We start from the raw sequence: 20,137 nt of genomic DNA on the forward strand, positions 1-20,137 counted from the left end.
ATATGGACTCGAAATTTGTCTCTTTCCTCACCACTATGCAGAAAATGGGTGAGACAGTGCAAGAAGTGGTAGTTAAGTGTGATAAATTACTTAGTGCAAGTGTAGTGGAGGAGGTGGTTGTTCGGCCCGTTCGTTCTCCTAGGTCTAGGCCCCTGTCAAACTCCCCAGATCCTGGGAGGAGGCATGCCGAAAACCGAAGGGAGGCGAGCGGGGTCTGCTCCCGAGCAGCCGCCCCCTCAAGCAATCTTGTAGCCGTATCCCAGGATGCTGTCGCTCACCATTGGAAAGGTGTTGCGAGGAAGTGTTTTTCGTCAAGCGACTCTAGTTCAGATGTTTCCTCTTATAGAGAGGTTGGCGTAATAAGACTTCTAGACCGCTGAAAAGGTCTCGCGATGTTTCGCCTGCTGCAGTTCCCAAGAAGGTGGCAGCTGCCGAACCTTCTTGTAGTTTTTGGGAGGAGCCTGAAGTCTTTTCTCCGGCGGTTTCGATTTATCGCCCGTCTCTCATAGAAGTGGAGAAGCCGAACACGCACACTCCTTCGGAGCCTTCTCCAGAGCCTCCTCAAGCGATAACTCCTGCGGCTCCAGACGTGTTTGTGGATCATCCTTCTCCTCCCACGCCTTCTACGTCGGTGGATCCTCAACCTTCGGTGTTTGAACAGATGAATGCCAAGTTAGGCAGTATTTTGGAGCTTTTTGGCAAGTCTCTTTCGTCCCCGAATGTGCTCCCGACCGCCTTACATCTTCCGCAGACTACTGTGCAGTCCTCTTCGCAGGCTCCTTTTCAGTCGCCTCTGCAGGCTCAGACTCTCCATGTGACTCCTCTTCAGACGCCACTTCAGGCGCCTGGTCGGACTCCTTTCCTGACTCCGTCTATGGCGCCACGTCAGGCTCTCGCGCGAGCGCCACCTCAGCCGCCACCTCAGCCGCCCGGATTCGTCTCAGCAAAGGCTCAGACGTCTTCTCCTGCTTTCTCGCACCCTCCTCGGCCGCATCAGGGTGTGACTTCGCCGAACAGGATTCCTCTTCCGATGGAATGTTCGCCAGTTTCGTCGAAGGAAGCTTCGGATTTGGAGGAAGAAGGAGAAGTACTTACAGAAAAAGACAAGCATTTGTCGGGGTATAAGCTCCTTTTAAGATCCTTCGTTGACAACTTTGGAGATTCTTTTGCGCCTTCCGTTCCAGTTTCTCCTAGTTCGCAGTGGAAAAAGGACAGTAAGCCTGACTCCTCGTCCTCGTTCACGCGTCTCGTCCTCTCGATTTCGGCTAAGAAAGCTATCAAGAAAGTTAACGCTTGGCTTTTGGAGAAGAGGGAACAGGGGAAAAATGTTTTTTGTCTTCCCCCTTCGAGACTTTCGTCAAGGAGCCGTGTCTGGTATGACACTGGAGAAGTTTTTTCCCTGGGTGTGACTGCCTCCGCTCAGGGAGACTTTTCTAGTCTCGTGGACTCTTCCCGTAGAGCAGCCCTTAATACTGCTAAGATTTTCTTTTCGGCAAATGAACTGGAGCATCTTTGCAAGAGTGTTTTCCGTGTTTTTGAAGTTGTTAGCTTCCTGGATTGGGCCATTGCTTCGCTGGCCAGGAAAGTCAAGTCATTTGGACTTTCGGAGGAGCAGTTGAAGGAATTTGCCTCGGTACTGGATTGTATCGATAAAGGCATCTGTGATGGAGCTTCGGAGCTCGCTGCCGATTTTCGCCTCTGGAGTGTTGAAGAAGAGAACAGATTTTATTTGGTGCTCCTTCTTGTCGAAAGGGATCTCATCGAACCAGAAGTCTGCCTTGCTCTTCTCTCCTTTGGACAAGAAACACCTTTTTCCGCAAGAGATTGTGAGCGAGATCGCTCAATCTTTAACACAGAAAGCGACCCAGGATCTTTTATCACAGTCAGTGAAGAAGCCCAGGAAGATAGCTCCGGTTCTTTCTGCTTCTCGGAGTGCTCCCTCCATGGAAGCTCCTAAACCATTTCGAGGGAGAGCTCCCGTTCGATCTTTCTCCAGGTTTTGTGGGAGAGGTAGAGCCTCGTCTAAAACCACTCCCTCTTCCATCAAGAAGTAGGCCCATAGTCCTCCACACAGCAGTAGGAGCCAGATTACACCTTTTCTGGCAGACCTGGTTTCATCTCCGAGCGGATCCTTGGACGGTCCAGGTCCTGAAGGAAGGATACACCATTCCGTTTCATCAAGCACCCCCCTCTCACAGAAATTTCTTCCTTGAATTTGTCAGCTCTTACTCGGAGAACTCCGAAAAATTTGCCCCGTCCCACCCCAAGTCAAGAAGTTCTACGCCTTTACTGGCAAAGAGGGGCCATAAAATAAGAGTTAGTGGACTCTCCGCAGGAACCAGGATTTTACAATCGCCTTTTCCTGGTAAAGAAGGCCACGGGGGGTTGGAGACCAGTGTTGGACGTCAGTGCCCTGAACGTCTTTGTCCTGAAGACGAAGTTTTCTATGGAAACGACCCAGTCGGTATTAGCAGCGCTTCATCCTGGAGATTGGATGGTTTCCATAGACCTTCGGGACGCCTATTTTCATATTCCGATTCATTTGGAATCAAGAAGATTCCTGAGATTCGTGTTTCCAGGGCCGCATTTATCAGTTTCAGGGCCTCTGCTTCGGCCTGTCGACAGCTCCACAAGTGTTCACCAGAGTTCTGTCGTCAGTAGCAAAGTGGCTTCATCTGGACGGGATACGAATCTCCATGTATCTAGACGATTGGCTTCTCAGGGCAAGGTCCAGACAGAAGTGTGTGGAGGACCTACAAAAGACTTTAAGGCTGACAGACAGCCTAGGTTTGTTAGTAAACAAGGAAAAGTCATGTCTCACTCCTTCTCAGGAGATAGTTTATTTAGGAGTGAGACTGAATTCAGTTCTTTTTCAGGCTTTTCCGTCTCTCCAAAGGATCGACTCTTGCCTGAACAAGATAGACGAATTTCTTGTCAGACAAACTTGCTCGGCGAATCAGTGGATGAGCCTTTTAGGAACCTTGGCCTCAATAGAGCAATTTGTAAGTCTGGGCAGGCTCAACATGAGACCACTTCAATTTTACTTGAAGCAGAAGTGGCAAAGGAAGAAGTTCCCAGACTCCTTCGTGTTCCCCATCTCGGAAGGAATCAAAACAGGACCTCCTTTGGTGAAATCAGAAGGAAGGCTAGAGGAAGGCTTGTCTCTAAGCCAGTTGAGCCCCAACCTTACGCTTTTGTCAGACGCATCGGACAAAGGGTGGGGAGCTACTCTGGGGAGAAAGGAAGTGTCGGGACTTTGGCAGATTCATCAGAGAAGCTGGCACATAAATCTAAAAGAGTTGAAGGCGATTCATTTGGCTCTAATGCACTTCAAGACAGAGGTAAGAGGGAAAGTAGTGCTGGTTCAAGCAGACAACACCACGGCTCTCTCTTACATCAAAAAAATGGGGGGGACACAATCGTTCTCTCTGTGCGAGGCAGCGAGAGACCTACTCATTTGGGTGAAAGAGAACAAGGTTGTCTTGAGCACAAGATTTATTCAAGGCTCGAAGAATGGTAAAGGCGGACATTCTCAGCAGGAGAGGACAGTCCTCTCCACAGAGTGGACGTTACATCCTCAAATATGCAAGAAGCTTTGGGATTTGGGGATGTCCTCAGTTGGATCTCTTCGCCACAAACAAGACAGCTCATCTACCACTGTATTGCTCCTCAGTTCCAGACGAGGAGGCGTTTACAGTGGATGCCATGCTTCTGGACTGGTCAAATCTGGACCTGTATGCCTTTCCGCCTTTCAAAATGCTAAGATTAGTTCTGGCAAAGTTCAGAGGTCATCAGAACGTCAGGATGACTCTGATAGCCCCTTTTGGCCGGCCAGGGAATGGTTTCCGGACCTACTACTGCTGTTGACGGACTTTCCGAGAGAGTTACCGTTAAGGAAGGATCTACTCAGACAGCCCCACTTTCTGAGGTTCCATCACAACTTGTCCGCTCTTCGACTAGTCGCCTTCAGACTGTCGAGCATCTCCTCAGAAAGAGAGGATTTTCAAAGAGAGCTTCAAGGGCTATTGCTAGACCCAGAAGAGAATCCTCTGATCGAGTGTACCAAGCTAAGTGGGTCCAATTCAGAGCTTGGTGCAAAGAAGAAGGAATTTCGTCTTCTAAGACTTCTATAGCTCAGTTAGCTAACTTCCTTCTTTTTCGTCGTGAGAATAAGAAGCTTTCTACCCAGACGATTAGGGGTTATAGAGCTATGTTGTCTTCTGTGTTCAGTCGAGGATTAGACATTTCTAATAATCAAGACCTCTCAGACCTGATTCGTTCCTTTGATACAACCAAGACAAAGGAGTCAAGAACAGTAGCTTGGAACCTGATGTCAGATAGATTCGAACCGATCTCTTCTAGTTCTTTTAGAGATCTGACTAGGAAGACACTTTTTCTTTGTGCTTTAGCATCAGCTAGAAGAATCAGTGAGCTGCATGCTATTGATAAGAGAGTTGGATTTGCTAAGGGCAATGCCATTTGCTCATCAATGCTGGGGTTTTTGGCTAAGAATGAAAATCCCTCACGTCCTTGGCCGCGTTCTTTCTCTATAAAGAAAAACATTTCGAGTTAGTGGGGCCTAATGAGCCTGAATGTCTTCTCTGTCCAGTGAGAGCACTTAGACATTATGTGCAAAGGACCAAAGGTATAAGAGGTCAGAGTGATAACCTGTGGTGTTCAGTGAAGATCCTTCTCGTCCTCTTTCTAAAAATGCGCTCTCCTTCTTTTTAAGGATTTGATTTCTGAGGCACACGGACAATATCAGGACTCAGATATCAAAGTGTTTAAAGTCAAAGCTCATGAAATTAGAGCATGTCTACGTCTATGGCCTTTAGACGTAATCTGTCTTGAAAGACATTATTAAATCTACATATTGGAGAAGCAATTCTGTCTTTCGCATCTCATTATCTGACAGATTTGCAAACCACATATGAAAATTGCAGTACATTGGGGCCATTCATTGTGACTGACACGGTATTGGGTGAGGGAGAGAAGGATGTATCCCATCCTCACTAACTTTTCTCCTTGATTATGTTTTTTTGTATTTTTAAGGTTGTCTGAAGATACAGGGAGTTTTTTGAGTATCTTTCAGTCTTTTAATATCTTGGTGTATTTCTTAACCGGTTGTGGTGATCCCTCGTTTTTCATTGTATTTTGTGGTGATTTGTACTGCGCCCTGAGCAGGGGCATTATAGTCTTGTCCGTTACGGTCACATCCTCAACGGCAAGTACTTATTATTGTTGTCCGACACACGGATCCATATATCCTGTCGGTACAATAAAGGCCAGCAGACTACAGAGGCAGTACCACTGAGTCAGCAGTCTTTAAAGGTAAGGAACCTATATCTTCGGATAATTCCAACAGTTGTTATTTTAGCTGCCATTGTCCCACCACCTAAATGTGTCAATCAGCTATATGTAACCACCGGGTAAGTTATATAAGTGAAAATGACATTTTTATAATAAAATAAAGTTTCACTTATACTTACCCGGTGGTTACATAACGAAGCCCGCCCTCCTCCCCTCATATGGACAGGTAGGCATGAAACTTCTGATTTATTGTTGGAATGGTTCCCGGTACCCGGTAGAGGGCGGGAGTAGAGGGATCACCTGTCAAACCATTAGCGCTACCTACCGCGAATTTCAAATTCTGCCGTGACGTCAGGAGGCGACAGCTATATGTAACCACCGGGTAAGTATAAGTGAAACTTTATATTATTATAAAAATGTCATATTCGTTCCAAGCCCTACAAAAACACCACAGTGAATTTTATAATAAAGCTAAATTGACCAGTAAACAATGAAATACAACAATTTGTACTATTCAGTACATAACCAAACCGTTTTTATACCTGTAAATAAAGTGTATTAGAGTACAGGGTACAAGAGACTGTATGTATATGTATGTACTACGTATGTAGTAAAATGTGGAACCTTATCTTTCAAGTGAGGCGATGTCCGAAAGTGGCGACAGAGGAGGAGGACAAATGGCAGAAAACATGAACGCTTAACTCTACGAAACACATTAAAAAATGGCAGAAAACATTAACGCTAAACTTTACGAAATCACTAACACAAATTTACGTTAACGAACGAAATCTACGTGAACGAATGAATTGCGTGTGTGTACGATAACGCTGCCAAAAGGAAATGGTGGAGGAACTTCCTTACGTAGATGCATGATGGAATAGATGCTAACCAATAGGAGAGCAGGATCTTATGGTGGCAACTAGCATCAGGAACCAATGAGAGAGTGGGAGGATGGTGGCGAGTCTACTGAGTTGGCTGTGCGCGAGTTTTAAAATTATTCTTGGCGGCCCAGGTGAATCTTGGACTTTACAGTACACCCTTTGGCGACTTGAATTATTTTTGTACACAGAAGCAAAAAAATCTTCGTCTTCGCCTTCGTAACCTGGATTTTTCGTACGTAGGGACTTTCGTATGTAGGGGTATAACTGTATGACTGTAAATAGAAACGTCCTCCTTGATTCAACACACGAGAAGCAGTTCTTCAGGCAGTACAATCCCTGTCTTTTTATTACTGAAAGACGTTCCGCTTTCATTGTAAACTTTGACTTTCTCGCCAAGCAGCAATGAAATAGCGGATTAGCTTTTTCTGTCCTCTGAGAAACTACAGGGATTAAAGCTGTCTTCACTGGTTGGTGTCATCTGTCAGTTTAAGTGGTTTTGTTGAACAATCGTATTCCGCTTGTTCCTTAGTATTGATTGTTTACCTGTTAACCATTAACCTGTTCTTCTTTTTTTGGGGTCAAGTGAGTTGACGTCTGTCAGACAATGTCTGATTTTAGTCAGTCAGTCAGAGGCTGTCAGGTATGCTTACCTGTGGACCAGTATGAGGCAGCGTCAGGTACTGGATATACCTGGTTATTTGGTGTGAAGCTGTCGTACAGTGTATGACTTCAAGTTGGAGGTCGGCAGTCTTGGCCAGCATTAGTGTGACTTTATTGGGGAGCAGCACTGGTGTGTTTTCGTCGTCAAGAGGATGACATGTCCAGTGGGACCTCATTGGGCAGCAGCATTGGCGTGTTTTCGTCATCAAGAGGATGACATGTCGAGAGTGACTCACTAGGCAGCAATGGTGTGTTTTCTTGGGCAGCAACATTGGCGTGTTTTCATCATCGAGAGGACGACATGTCAAGTGTGACTCATTGGGCAGCATTGGTGTGTGTTCGTCGTCGAGAGGACATGTCGAGTGTGACATCATTGGCCAGCATTGGTGTGGTTTCATCGTTGAGAGAACAACATTTCGAGTATGACATCATTGGCCAACATTAGCGTGTTTTTGTTGTATGGAGAACGATGTCGTGGAGTGTGGCTTTATTGGGCATCATTGGTGTATCTGTCAGCTGGGGAGCGACATTGTGTGGAGGGTAACCTCATTGGCAACATGGAGCTGTATTGATAACCTAGTGTATAGGATTGTCTGTTGTTGCTGTTTCGTCAGCTGTCATCTCCTTAGGTTAACCTAATGATGCCTTGTTTTGCCTAATTCTCAGAATTATTTAGAAGTCACACATTTAAGTAATGTAATGTTTTACTGTTCACTTGTGATGTTATTTTCATATTTGGAATGATTTAAGTGCTGGTGGTTAACTTTGTCTTTATATTTTATTGTGATGTTTGAGGATCTTAATAATTTGGAGTAATGCTGCTTGTTCATTTTGAATGTGTTAAATTTTGTGCCTGATTATTTATTTAAATAACATTACATATAATGATGTAAATGTTCTGTTAGTTAATTTTGGTACAGTTAATATTACCGTATATTTCGGCGTATAAGTCGACCCTTTAGCCCCCAAAAATCATGCCAAAATTAGGGGGTCGACTCATCTAACGGTAACAAAAAGTGAATCTTTATTATTTTGGCATATTGGCACAGGAATCCAGGCTTTACAGTTGGCTAATAACAATGACAGCCTTGTTGAGGTAACTATGTATGTAAAATCAGCCAGTATTAAAACCTTTCATTTCACTGTAATCGACATAATAATACATTAGAACATCCGTTACCTTAAATAAAATGAAAAAAAAAAAATCAAAGTAACTCTAAGAAACCCCAATCGCACAGCAAGTGTAAACATTGCGTAGCCATTTGTAGTATAGTAATTGAGAAGGATGCGTTCACTCTGACAGTTTTGTATTTACCGGGGTATTGTTCAAAAACATTTATGGTATGAAATCTTTTTTTATCACTTTAAATAAAAAAAAAAATTGTATTTAATAGTAAATATGTATTCAAAATCCTTCAAAATTACTTGAGTCATCGTCACTTGAATTAAACAATTCATCAAACAAATTATCATTCACGGTTTCATCATAAGGATCCCAGTTTGAATCTGGTGAATCAACTGCAGGTTCGTTTTCCCTCATGAGCCTGTTTATGTCATAGAAGAACCAATGTCCAAGGAATATTCCAACATAATAATAAAATACCGGCACATCGTTTTAACAACCCAATCAAAACATTAACTTGAGTGGCAGTTTGTACATACATATATACGTAGGCTGTTATGCAGCGGTAGTTTACATACACTCGAGCAACGTATCTTTCGTTTCGTCATTTTTAATCATATTTGCGGGTATTCATCTTTTATATATTACACAGATTTGTTAATATACCGAGTGTATTACCTGTATTTCTTATGGTAAGTAGAGCAACATATGTACCGTAATAACATTCAGGTTATTTTCTATGATACGTTTTACCCTGCTGCTTATTTTGAGCATACAGTTGGCCTCACATTTTATAAGTCGACTAATATACCCGATATTAGTTAAAATCATAAAAATTTACTCAGAATTGGGGGGTCGACTTATCTTCCGGTCGACTTATACGCCGAAATATATGGTAATTTTGGTAACATTCAATTTTGGATTTATGGACAGTTATGCTGCTTTTAAGTAACTTTATATATCAACGTATGGTTGATCTGATTTCAATGGTATTGACTGATGTACTGACTCACTAGTATAAAGGTGTAAATACTAAGTAACTGTAATAAATTAGTTTAAGGTACCTTTATTTTGTTTGTTTAGTTCCTCCCTCTGTTTCTGGGCTCAATTACTGCCAGTTTTTCCAGTCCCGATTGTTCTAGAATTTAAGAACCTGATGAACCATTGACAGTTCATAACACATCGATGGGACTTTTCTATGATCAGAATCTTGAGTTTACTTCTCTTGATTCAACTGTGAAGACGTAGGTCCACATTCACCTTAGTCATTCACTAGTAATATAGTATTGTTTCTCCTTAGTTGAGATACAGCTACTAATGAGAAACTTCTGCCTTGCCATTACAGGGACCTCGGTCTCTAGAAGGCAATTGACTATCGTCTGATGTGCGCATGCCTTGCGAGAAACATCATCTCGTCTCTCAACATCATCGGTGAACAATATAGACAATTTGTATGGTTATTCTCAACATAACCCTTCAAAAGGCGGGTGTCATGTTGTGACTACATCTTGGATGCGTGACAGTGCAGTCAGTCGGTATCTGTTGACGAGTCTGAGTCCTTGATGATCTGCACTGTGGACTTAGTATTGGTTGATCCAGATCAGTTATTACTTTGTCCTATTGGTGTGTTGCTGTACCCATGAAGGATTGACATCCATCACTAAGTGTCAATGTCTTTATCCACTGCAGACTGCCATTGCAGAAGTGTCCAATGACACGTCTTTCTCCGAGTCTTACGAGATCGAAAAGTCTTACAAGATCGTGAGAGACTTCTCTGCAGTTGGATAGTCCAGTGGACGGGTACATTTGATCACTCCGAAGAATATGTCGGACTGGAAGATAGATGATCATTGTGACCATATTTATATCTTTCTTCCTCCAGGTCTGCCCATTTGTCCTTGGAACCTCCTTTTCTTGGACTGGTGGTGGATGCTTGCAGGTTGTGTTTGCTTGCCCAGCTCCTTCAAGAGGACAAGTTGCATCTTGCCTATGATGTGCGATTCTAGAGGTAAGAAGGATGCGAGAGTGAGTGGCCCTTCAACCTTCCCCTTCTCGTTATTCTACTCCTCTTCCTTTAAGATGAGGATAGGACTCGAACTTACACTGGCTGGTCGGGCAATTGATGCTGTAAGCTTACACATCGAGCTTCCTTTCTATTTTTCTTATCAGAATCATAGAAGCAATCTCACTTCTTCCTCTAGCAAGGGGAAGAACGAGACTGGCCATAATGCAAACCCTTCCCATTGCATTAATACCTCTGACTGAATATTCGGAATATAAAAGATATAGCAGAAGTAGAAATGCCACTTGAAAGGGGATACATCATCCAGCCTGATTTGGAATTTTAGTCCCCTCCTTACTTAATTTTGCTTTTAACACCGTATCTTACTGCAATCTCATCAAGATTGCAGCACCCTCTGTAGCTGAAACCCTCCTCCCAAACTATATAACTTCACCTTAGATTCCATAGCGTTCTTTAAACATTCGTGTAACACTTCAAAAGAGAGATACAGGTTTCTTACGGCTATTAACTCCTTGATTTTAGTTACTTATTTAAAAAGACACCGTTCATGCATATGCATATATCCCCAAATCACATACGTACCTTTCAGGTACCAGTGTACTGCTGTTTTCCCAGCTGTAAGAAAAATTTTTGTTTTCATGGCAGTTTGTGCAAGTAAAAGCTAATTACTTTTGTTTGTCAGAGTGACACTGTCATTGTATGCCCAGTGTGTTTTATAGCACATGCAAAAATTGTAAATTGTTCCGTTATTAAATTGTTGACTTAGTTTTGTAGAGGGTAGCTACTTGCATCATGTAGGAAATGTTTCTTCTTGAATTCTCTTATTTCACAGCAAAATATAAACACTAGGTAAGATAGGGAATTTCATTTGCTAATAGGTCTCTGCCAAGTTGGAAGATTCACATTTTGGTATCTGTAAACTTGGCCCTCTGGATACATTGCTCTAAGCTTCAATGAAAAAGTGTGTCTGAAAAATTAGTAGAGACTTTTTACAGTACAGGCAGTCCTCTGTTATCGCCGGGGGTCCGTTCTTGGCAGGGTGCTGATAAGTAAAAGCTGCCATTAACCAAAACTCTGCGATTTATGGTGCCAATGGCACCTCCGTTAGTTATGTTATGGCGCCAAAAATTGCCGATTACGCCATAAAACTAGATTGCCAATATAACCAGAGACTTCCTATTATGTGCTGATTACGTATTTTATTTTTCTTTATTTCTAGAATTGACCCGAGAAAATGAAGATAAAAAATCAGAAAAAAACACAACGGATATTGAACTTCTACTTCCGAAACTTTGGAGTTGGGCGGCCTTATACTGTGTTGATAGATGGGACATTTTGTTCTTCTGCTTTAGAAGTAAGTGTTCTTCTCCAATTTATATGACTTACTGTGCCATGTATAAAATTCACAGCATTTGAAATATCAAAATTAATTGTAGCATTCAAGGATTGGTGAACACCAGTACAATATCCATTTTAAGCATGGTCAAATCTTGCAATAACACACTTAAGGGATTTTGGGTGTCTGATAACATCAATTGTCCAATAATGAATTGTTCCTACACGATATACAAACCCTCGGTCCTTTACATAAGGAATTACTTTCAATGTAGGCTGGAATACAGCCATGAAATTCTTGAACAAGGTGGTTTTGACAGTAACTACTGTCTGGTAGGCGGGTAGGCCCGCTTGTCCAGATGTAAACACTCCACATTGCTTTCGACCATTGTTTGTGAGCTCTTGCTGACAAGCCATTAATTACGATTTTACCACTGCGATCTTTAATTTGTCATTTTGAATATGTATATACTTGTTTGATATTAATAATTAATTGACTTTAATAATTAATATGCAAACCCACTTTTAGTGATAGTTTTCCTAGCTGCCTTTCTGCTTTGTGTTAAGGGTCGGCGGCAAGGGTATGCCAACACCCATATTACATATTCTCACCCTTTAACGTTAGGACGAGACGTATTCATCCGAAATTTATGCTTACGCTTTGGAAATTACCAAGGGGAACTTTGGAGGTTTGTCCTTTGTTTCTTCTGGTATTTCCTCTTCTCTTTCATTCTTTCACTGGCTTATTGGACAAAGATAGAAGAGGGGGTGTTGGCATTTGAGGGATCTCTCAGTTCGCAGGACGGTGCCCTTGGATGAGAGAGTAGTATCCTTTTTTTTGAAATCATATATTCTTTCTTTTACAGGCTAACAGTGGTGATAGTTGATTACAGCAATGGATGGTTGGATATCTCTTCGTGTTGACTATCCTGAAATTGGAATTGTACCTATGCCTCGTAGCATGCTGTGATATTGGTCCTCGAGTGTACTGTTCCCCTGCTGGAAATCATATTCATTTGCTACTGCTATCCTGCAGTTTCATCACTGGACAAAGCCTTCGCCGCTGCCATGTGCTTTTTAACTCTATTCCTGCTATTAGATGTACCTCATCCTGTAGAAGTCTTGCAGAATTTGGAGAAGTCGAGGAGGAAGAGAGTTAGTCAAGCGTCATCATTTTCCTCTTCGGAATCATCATATTTTTCTTTAACCTCCACCCCTTCAACTTTTAAGGCTCTTTATTGAAGAAGGAGAAAGTAGTCTCCCCCCCTAAGAAGTCTTTTCACAGGACTTCTAAGGGTCTGCCTCCTTGAACTGAGGAGGCAGTTGGGTCGTCCGCTGGCTCGCCCATTCCTTTGGGAACAGGAACTGTCATGCTATCCCCAGGAGCCATAGAAGCGTAAACTTCAGTTTGCACTTCTGCTGCTAGTCCTACAGGTTCTGCCCTTAGACTAGTTCCGTGTCGGGCACTTGTTCGCGAGTTTCCTCGAGTGCACATAAATCTATGGATTCGCATGCATCTAGAGTCGGTGACGCTGAGTCCACTCACTGTCACGACTCAGGCATGGAGTGAAAGAAAGGAATGAGTCGCTCAGGTGATCGCTTGGTACCCAGGGTTCACATGACGGTCCCACGGGACCATGCACGCAGTGAGACTGGTAGGGTGTCCCCCATTCGGTCCTCTTGAGAGGTTTTGGCCTTGATGAGGACTTGGATGCATTGGAGGACGGTACCTCTTCGTCTTCTGTCCCTTCTTCCATTTCTTTCCAAGGTTTTTCTGAATCTGAAATTCTGGCTAGGACGTCTTCCGCCTCGGTTGTTCCTAAAGTGAAAGGACAACACGAGCAAAAAACCCTTGAGAGGTCGTCTTCTAAGAAGACTTCGGCCTCATCATCTCATAAGTCTCCGGCTCACCATCCCGGAGCAGAGAAAGCAAAGTCCTCTTCTTCGCACTCTAAAGGGTCTAGGGGCAAGTCCTCTAAAGAGAAGGTCCGCGCTCCCGCCGAGCCAGTACCGTCAACGTCCAACGGAGCTCGTCCGAAGACCCCTGCTGCGACCAGTACCTCTGGCCCCTTCGATCCTGACTCCTTTACAGCAGGGGTGATGCAACAGGTGGGGAACATGGTGGGGGCCATGATGAATGACAGGCTTGATCAAATGCTTGCCCAAAGCTCCACCTCGTTTGCACAATCTGGTCAGTCGATCCAGAACATCTCGGATCGGCTGACGAACCAGGAGAACTTGCTGGCGGGCATGAGGGAACATCCTCCAGCAGTTCTTCCTCTGGCAGGCGCCGGAGTAACCCCGATGCCGGGCTACGACTCTCTTCCCCCATTCACCATGAGTAATCCTTGGAGGGTAGCAGCCTTCGCACCCTTCAAGGATGGAATGATCTCGATCCCGGACTGTGGAACTCGTCGCATCGAGGACTTCGAGTTCCACCCCGCCGATCTTCAACCACCTTTTATGGGGTATGCTAGATTGACGGAGGCAGCTCTGAACAAAGAGGACAAGATCCTGAAGGAGACTGTAATTTACAGTCGGGAGCAAGCTCAGAGAGAATGGGTGAGGTGCCTTGAAGAATGGAACTGTTCCAACACCAAACTTCAGGCATTCAAGAGCCCATTCACAATCTTTGTGGCGGAGGAGGGGGCACCACTCCCCTTCACCACAAAAATTGCGGAAGTAACCATCCAGGCCGCCATGAAAGAAGAGCCTCTCCCTCAACTGAGAGAGTCAGACCCGACGTCCCCACTCTTCCCAGCTTCTGAGGACTTCTGGGCTGACCTTCCAGCTTCTTTTACGGTCGGGAAGCTCAAACCGGACTGTGCTATCGAACAGTTCGGGGAGAGACTCCCAAGACTACCGGACAACCTGATCCAAGCAGAGTTCGACGCAAGGATCAGGTTAGGGAGGACCCTTAATGCCTTAGTAATGACAGAGGTTGCCGCCATGACATATGGTACGGAGCCTCTGTTTAAGCTTCTAGCTAAGGCTCAGACGCAGACCGTACAGTCTGATCTGTACGACTTCATAGTAGCAAGACGAAACTGCAGGAAGCCACCATAAGGCATGAGCCTAACAAGTTGCTCTCGTCTTCGATCTGGGGAGCTGACCTCTTCCCTGAGTCTGCTGTAAACGAGGTCCATCACGAAGCGACCAGGCTCAACCAGAGCCTTAGGGTCTGCTGGGGACTTTCTAGCAAAAGGAAGCCAGAAAGCACCCCTTCTGGTTCTAAGAATAAAGAAACCTAGGAAGTTTCCAACCTTCCAGGCACAACAGCAACAACAGTTCGTACAGGCAATCCCAGTATCACAATCTGTACAACCGTCGACTTCCAAGAACCAGAGCCAGCCCATCCTCCTGTTGACGTCCCAGAACCAGCCCTCGACCTCCTACACTGTTTCCCCAGCCTTCAATCCTGTGTTCGAAGGCCAGACGTTCCAAGCCATCAATAGGTTTGGAAGGGGAAGCAGAGCTAGGGGTGCATTTCGACAGAGGGGTAGCGGAAGGGCACCCAACAGGGGGAGACTCTTCCGTGGAGGGCGCGGAGCACGTCCTGCACAGACCCAGTGAGAACCCTCAGGTAGGAGGGAGGCTGTTCCTCTTCCGACACCGGTGGGGATTCAGCAATTGGGCACAAAGCATTGTGTCCCAAAGGGGCTAGGGATGGAGTTTGGATTTCAAATCGGGTCCTCCTCCATCCAAAACATTCCTTCAAATGTCAACAAAGGAATTGACAGAGTATGCACAGGAGCTCCTTCAGAAAGGGGTAGTATCAAGAGTCAAACATTTAAAGTTTCAAGGACGCTTGTTCAGCGTGCCAAAGAAAGGCTCAACAAAACGAAGAATAATCTTAGACTTGTCCCGTCTAAACTTATTCATTCATTGCGACAAGTTCAAAATGCTGACTATCTCGCAGATGCGGACCTTACTTCCCCGTGGGGCCGTCACCACCTCTATCGATCTTACAGACGCATACTATCATATCCCAGTCGCGAGACACTTCCGCCCATATCTAGGCTTCAGGCTAGAAGACCAGGCATTCTCTTTCAAAGTGATGCCCTTCGGGCTGAACGTAGCCCCCAGGGTGTTCACAAAAATAGCGGAATCAGTGGTCCAACAACTGAGATCACAAGGGATAATGGTAGTAGCGTACCTCGACGATTGGCTCATTTGGGCAACAACAGTCAAGGAATGCCTCAAAGCCACAAACAAAGTAATTCAGTTTCTGGAACATCTGGGGTTCCAGATAAACAAGACCAAATCCAGGCTAACGCCGGAGTCTCGTTTTCAGTGGCTCGGCATTCAGTGGGACTTGAACTCCCACACTCTGTCAATTCCATTGGTCAAAAGGAAAGAAATAGCCAAGTCAATAAGACAATTCCTCAAATGCAAACAGACGTCAAGGAGAAACCAGGAAAGGATCCTAGGTTCCCTCCAGTTTGCGTCAGTCACAGACGTTCTGTTGAAAGCAAAATTGAAGGATATAAATCGAGTTTGGCGCTCAAGAGCAAATGTCAAATCTCGAGACAAGTTTTCAGTAATTTCGCCGGTTCTTCGCAAACGTCTCCGCCCCTGGGCGGAGTCCAAGAATCTGTCCAAATCAGTTCCTCTCCAGTTCCCTCCTCCGGAGTTGGTTATCCATAAGGACGCCTCTCTAAGCGGGTGGGGAGGATACTCCCAATTCAAGAAAGTTCAAGGGACTTGGTCGCCTCAGTTCCGCCGGCTTCACATAAACATATTGGAAGCCATGGCAGTATTCCTCACTCTGAAGAGACTTCTACCAGCCAAGAATTCCCATATAAAGCTGGTTTTGGACAGCGCAGTAGTGGTACGCTGCATCAACAGGGGAGGATCCAAGTCAAAGCATATGAACCATGTCATGATAGCCATTTTTTCTCTAGCAACCCAGTACAAATGGCATCTATCCTCCACTCATCTAGCGGGAGTAAGGAACGTGATAGCAGACGCCCTGTCTCGATCGGTTCCTCTAGAATCGGAGTGGTCCCTGGACAAGCACTCATTCCAGTGGATATGCCAAAGGGTCCCAGGGCTCCAGGTGGATCTTTTCGCATCTCAAGCGAACCACAAGCTCCCTTGCTATGTGGCCCCCAACCTGGACCCTCTGGCTTATGCCATAGACACCATGTCCATAGATTGGAATCAGTGGAGAAAGATATACATCTTTCCTCCAGTGAATCTTCTATTGAAAGTCCTGAGCAAACTCAGGACATTCAAGGGACAAGTAGCTCTAAGCAAGCCCTGGATTGGCTCAAGAGCAACTGGTATCCTCTCCTCCTGGAACTGGGTCTCCGACCCCTCTTGACGGCCATTCCAATCCCAAACTATCTCAGTCAGTACAAATGAGGACTGTGTTCGCTTCCTCAGGAATTCTCAAAACCCTAACTTTATGGACTTCATGAAGTTTGCGGCTAAGAGAGATGCAAATATTGATCCCCAGAATATCCTTTTCTTAGAATCGGATAAAAGGGAGTCAACTTTACGCCAGTACGATGCTGCTGTTAAGAAACTGGCAAATATCCTGAAGGAAACAAACACCCGAACCATGACAGTTAATTTAGCTATATCCTTTTTCAGATCCCTATTTGAAAAAGGTCTAGCAGCTAGTACTATTACCACTAATAAGTCAGCTTTAAAGAAAATCTTCCAGTTTGGCTTTAAGATAGACTTAACAGACTCCTACTTTACGTCGATTCCTAAAGCCTGTGCTAGGCTCAGACCTTCAGAAAGACCTAGTTCAGTTTCATGGTTCTTGAATGACGTTCTCAAACTGGCTTCAGATACTGACAACGATTCATGAACTACCTAATGTTATTAAGGAAAACATTATTTTTATTAAGTCTGGCTTCAGGAGCCAGGATATCAGAACTGTCGGCCCTTTCCAGAGCCTCTGGACATGTAGAATTCCTCCCCTCAGGAGAAGTCCTACTATCTCCAGATCGTAGCTTTTTGGCAAAGAATGAGGACCCCTTAATGAGATGGGCCCCTTGGAAGGTCCTCCCTCTTCCACAAGACCCTTCTTTTTGTCCAGTGACAACCTTACGAGCCTATCTGTCCAGGACATCTTCTAGATCCTCAGGCCCCCTCTTTATGAGGGAAAAAGGTGGCACTATTTCAATAAAAGGAATTAGGCAACAAATCCTGTATTTTATCAAACAAGCTAACCCTGATTCATTCCCTAAAGCCCATGACATCAGGGCGGTAGCCACCTCTATTAATTACTTCCAACATATGAATTTCGATGACTTGAAGAAGTTCACGGGCTGGAAATCGCCGACAGTTTTTAAACGTCACTACTTAAAATCCTTGGAATCTCTTAAATTTCCGGCAGTGGCAGCGGGAAACATAGTTTCTCCTGACACTGCTCAGTAGTTGTAGTCGAAGATCCAGATCTCTTTTCTACCTGCCTCACTAACAATTCACCTAACCTTACCGTCATGTTCAATTGGGTTCTTCAGCCTTAGCTGCCTAAAAAGGCTACATATAGTGATGTGCCCCTTATTTTTTTGCTAGGGGCACTCACAATTGTAAATATTGATTACTAACTGTGACTATTTAGTGTCGTTCTCCCTTATTTTTTTTGCTAGGAAGACACACTCATATGTACTTTAAGATATTTAAACATGTCTTTTAAGAACTGTAGTGAGTTATCCTCTCTTATTTTTATGCTAGAGAAGTCTCACTTGTACATATTATTTCATAAAATCTAGTTCTAAGTTATCATAAGGTAGTTTAAGTCAGGTTATATGTTTTAAGCTGCCATTTATTATATTAGGTTAAGTTAACCTAAGTTATGATAACTTGTAAATTTTTCAACTAGATTATATTCATTTATTTTATTTTCTTTCGTTTTATTGAGACCTTATTTTATCTTTCCAATCTTGTGCTAATTCTCTGGTACTATTTCACGAAGCGACACGAACTGAGCCCAGAAAAGGGATTTTGACGAAGGAAAAATCTATTTCTGGGCAAGGGTTCGTGTCGCCCAGTGAAATCCCACCCTGTTCTCCCACTCTTGCGCCCAAGATTGGCATCTAACTTCAAGGATGGCCACGAGAGGCACTACGGTCGGCGTGGGAGGATGTGTAGTAGTAGTTGCTGGCGCCGGCCGTGTGCCAGCTCTCTCAGGGAGGGGGATTTTGATGAAAGAGAATTCGAAATGACAAGAGGTTCGTGGTAGTGGTCTCACTCGCCCCAGCACCATACCGACACCCTCTTTTTATTTAGGGTGAGCGAGTCAGTTACTCTGACATCCCCCTCTTTTTATTTTTCTCTGGTAATGTTAGTATCATTTACCTAGAAATAATTAACTTAAGGGATTATTTCACTGGGCGACACAAACCCTTGCCCAGAAATAGATTTTCCCTTCGTCAAAATCCCTTTTCTGTGCTATAAAGGTGAAGTTTGATTGTTTGGTTCTTCAGCAATCTTTTGTTTTTCTAGAAGATGATTGCTTTTGTTTTATCAGTTGAAAATTTTAATCCAACTGAATTTGTCCAACTGTATATATTTGAAATCGCAGTATTGAGAACTCTCTGAGCATGTCTCAATTTGCTACTCGTATAGTAAATAACAAAGTCATCAACATATAAACTGATTTTTACACCACTTGGTAAATTATAGTAATATCATTAATTGCTAAAGCAAACAATGTACAGCTCAAGACACTACCTTGAGGGATTCCTTCTTCTAGTTTATAGGTTACTGAGTAGGAATTTTCTACTCTTACTTGAAAAGTTCTGTCAGTTAGAAAGTTCTTAATAAATATTGGTAAGTGGCCTCTTAGTCCCTTGGAGTGGAGTTTTTGCATGATGTTATGTTTCCATGTTGCCGTATGCTTTTTCTATATAGAAAAATATAGCTACTGTTAATTTTTTTGTTCAAACCATTTTTTGATATGATCCTCTAAATGTGTTAAGGGATCTAGGGTTGATACGCCAGCTATTGAACCTGATTGTGTTGGTGTTAAAATGAATTCTTTGGTTATTACATACTTTTGTACATGGAACTTACCCAGCAGATATATACTTAGCTATAGACTCCATCGTCCCCGACAGAAATTCGAATTTCGCGGCACACGCTGCAGGTAGGTCAGGTGATCTACCGCCCCTGCTGCTGGGTGGCAGAATTAGGAAGAATAACGTTTCAGGAACCAGATTTTCTCTGTCGCGGTAGCGTCAACATACGTTGTTGCTACCTCCTGACTTGATTTTCGTTTTTTCATCGCCATCGACCTTCTGGGCTGTCTTTTGCAGGGAAATACTGGGTCTTTGGTTTGGCATACGCTTTTATTAACTTTTTAATGAATTTGGCTTCGAAATTTCGAAGAATATATTACGTGAAACTACCGAATTTTTCGGTAGACACTCATATGTTTTGCAAATAAGGAAATATTGATTTTTTTTTTTTCACTAATACGTGTATAAGTGTTAGAACTTGATGAAGGAATTATAAGATCTAACTTCCTACTTTAGGAAGTCAGAAAGCATATAACTAGATACGCTTCCTTTAGAAGCTTTAAGAGCTCTCGTACTAACGAGCAGTTAAGAGTATTGACAATACTAGTAGTTGTTGCATCCTCATCACCTTCGTACTCCACAGAATCTACAAATTCATATGTGCAAATTTGAAGATAAATGGATGGAGCTCAAAAGGCGAGCTCTTAAAAGGTAAGAAGTGAATATAGTGTTCCCGTGCAGTGGAGGGTGCGTCTGATCGGCTCCGTAGCGCTTCCAGGCCTAGACCTCTTCAAACTCCAGACCCAGTGGAGGAGGAAAGTCGACA

Source organism: Macrobrachium nipponense, chromosome 13 (genome assembly GCF_015104395.2).
Source record: "Macrobrachium nipponense isolate FS-2020 chromosome 13, ASM1510439v2, whole genome shotgun sequence".
NCBI lineage: Eukaryota > Metazoa > Arthropoda > Malacostraca > Decapoda > Palaemonidae > Macrobrachium > Macrobrachium nipponense.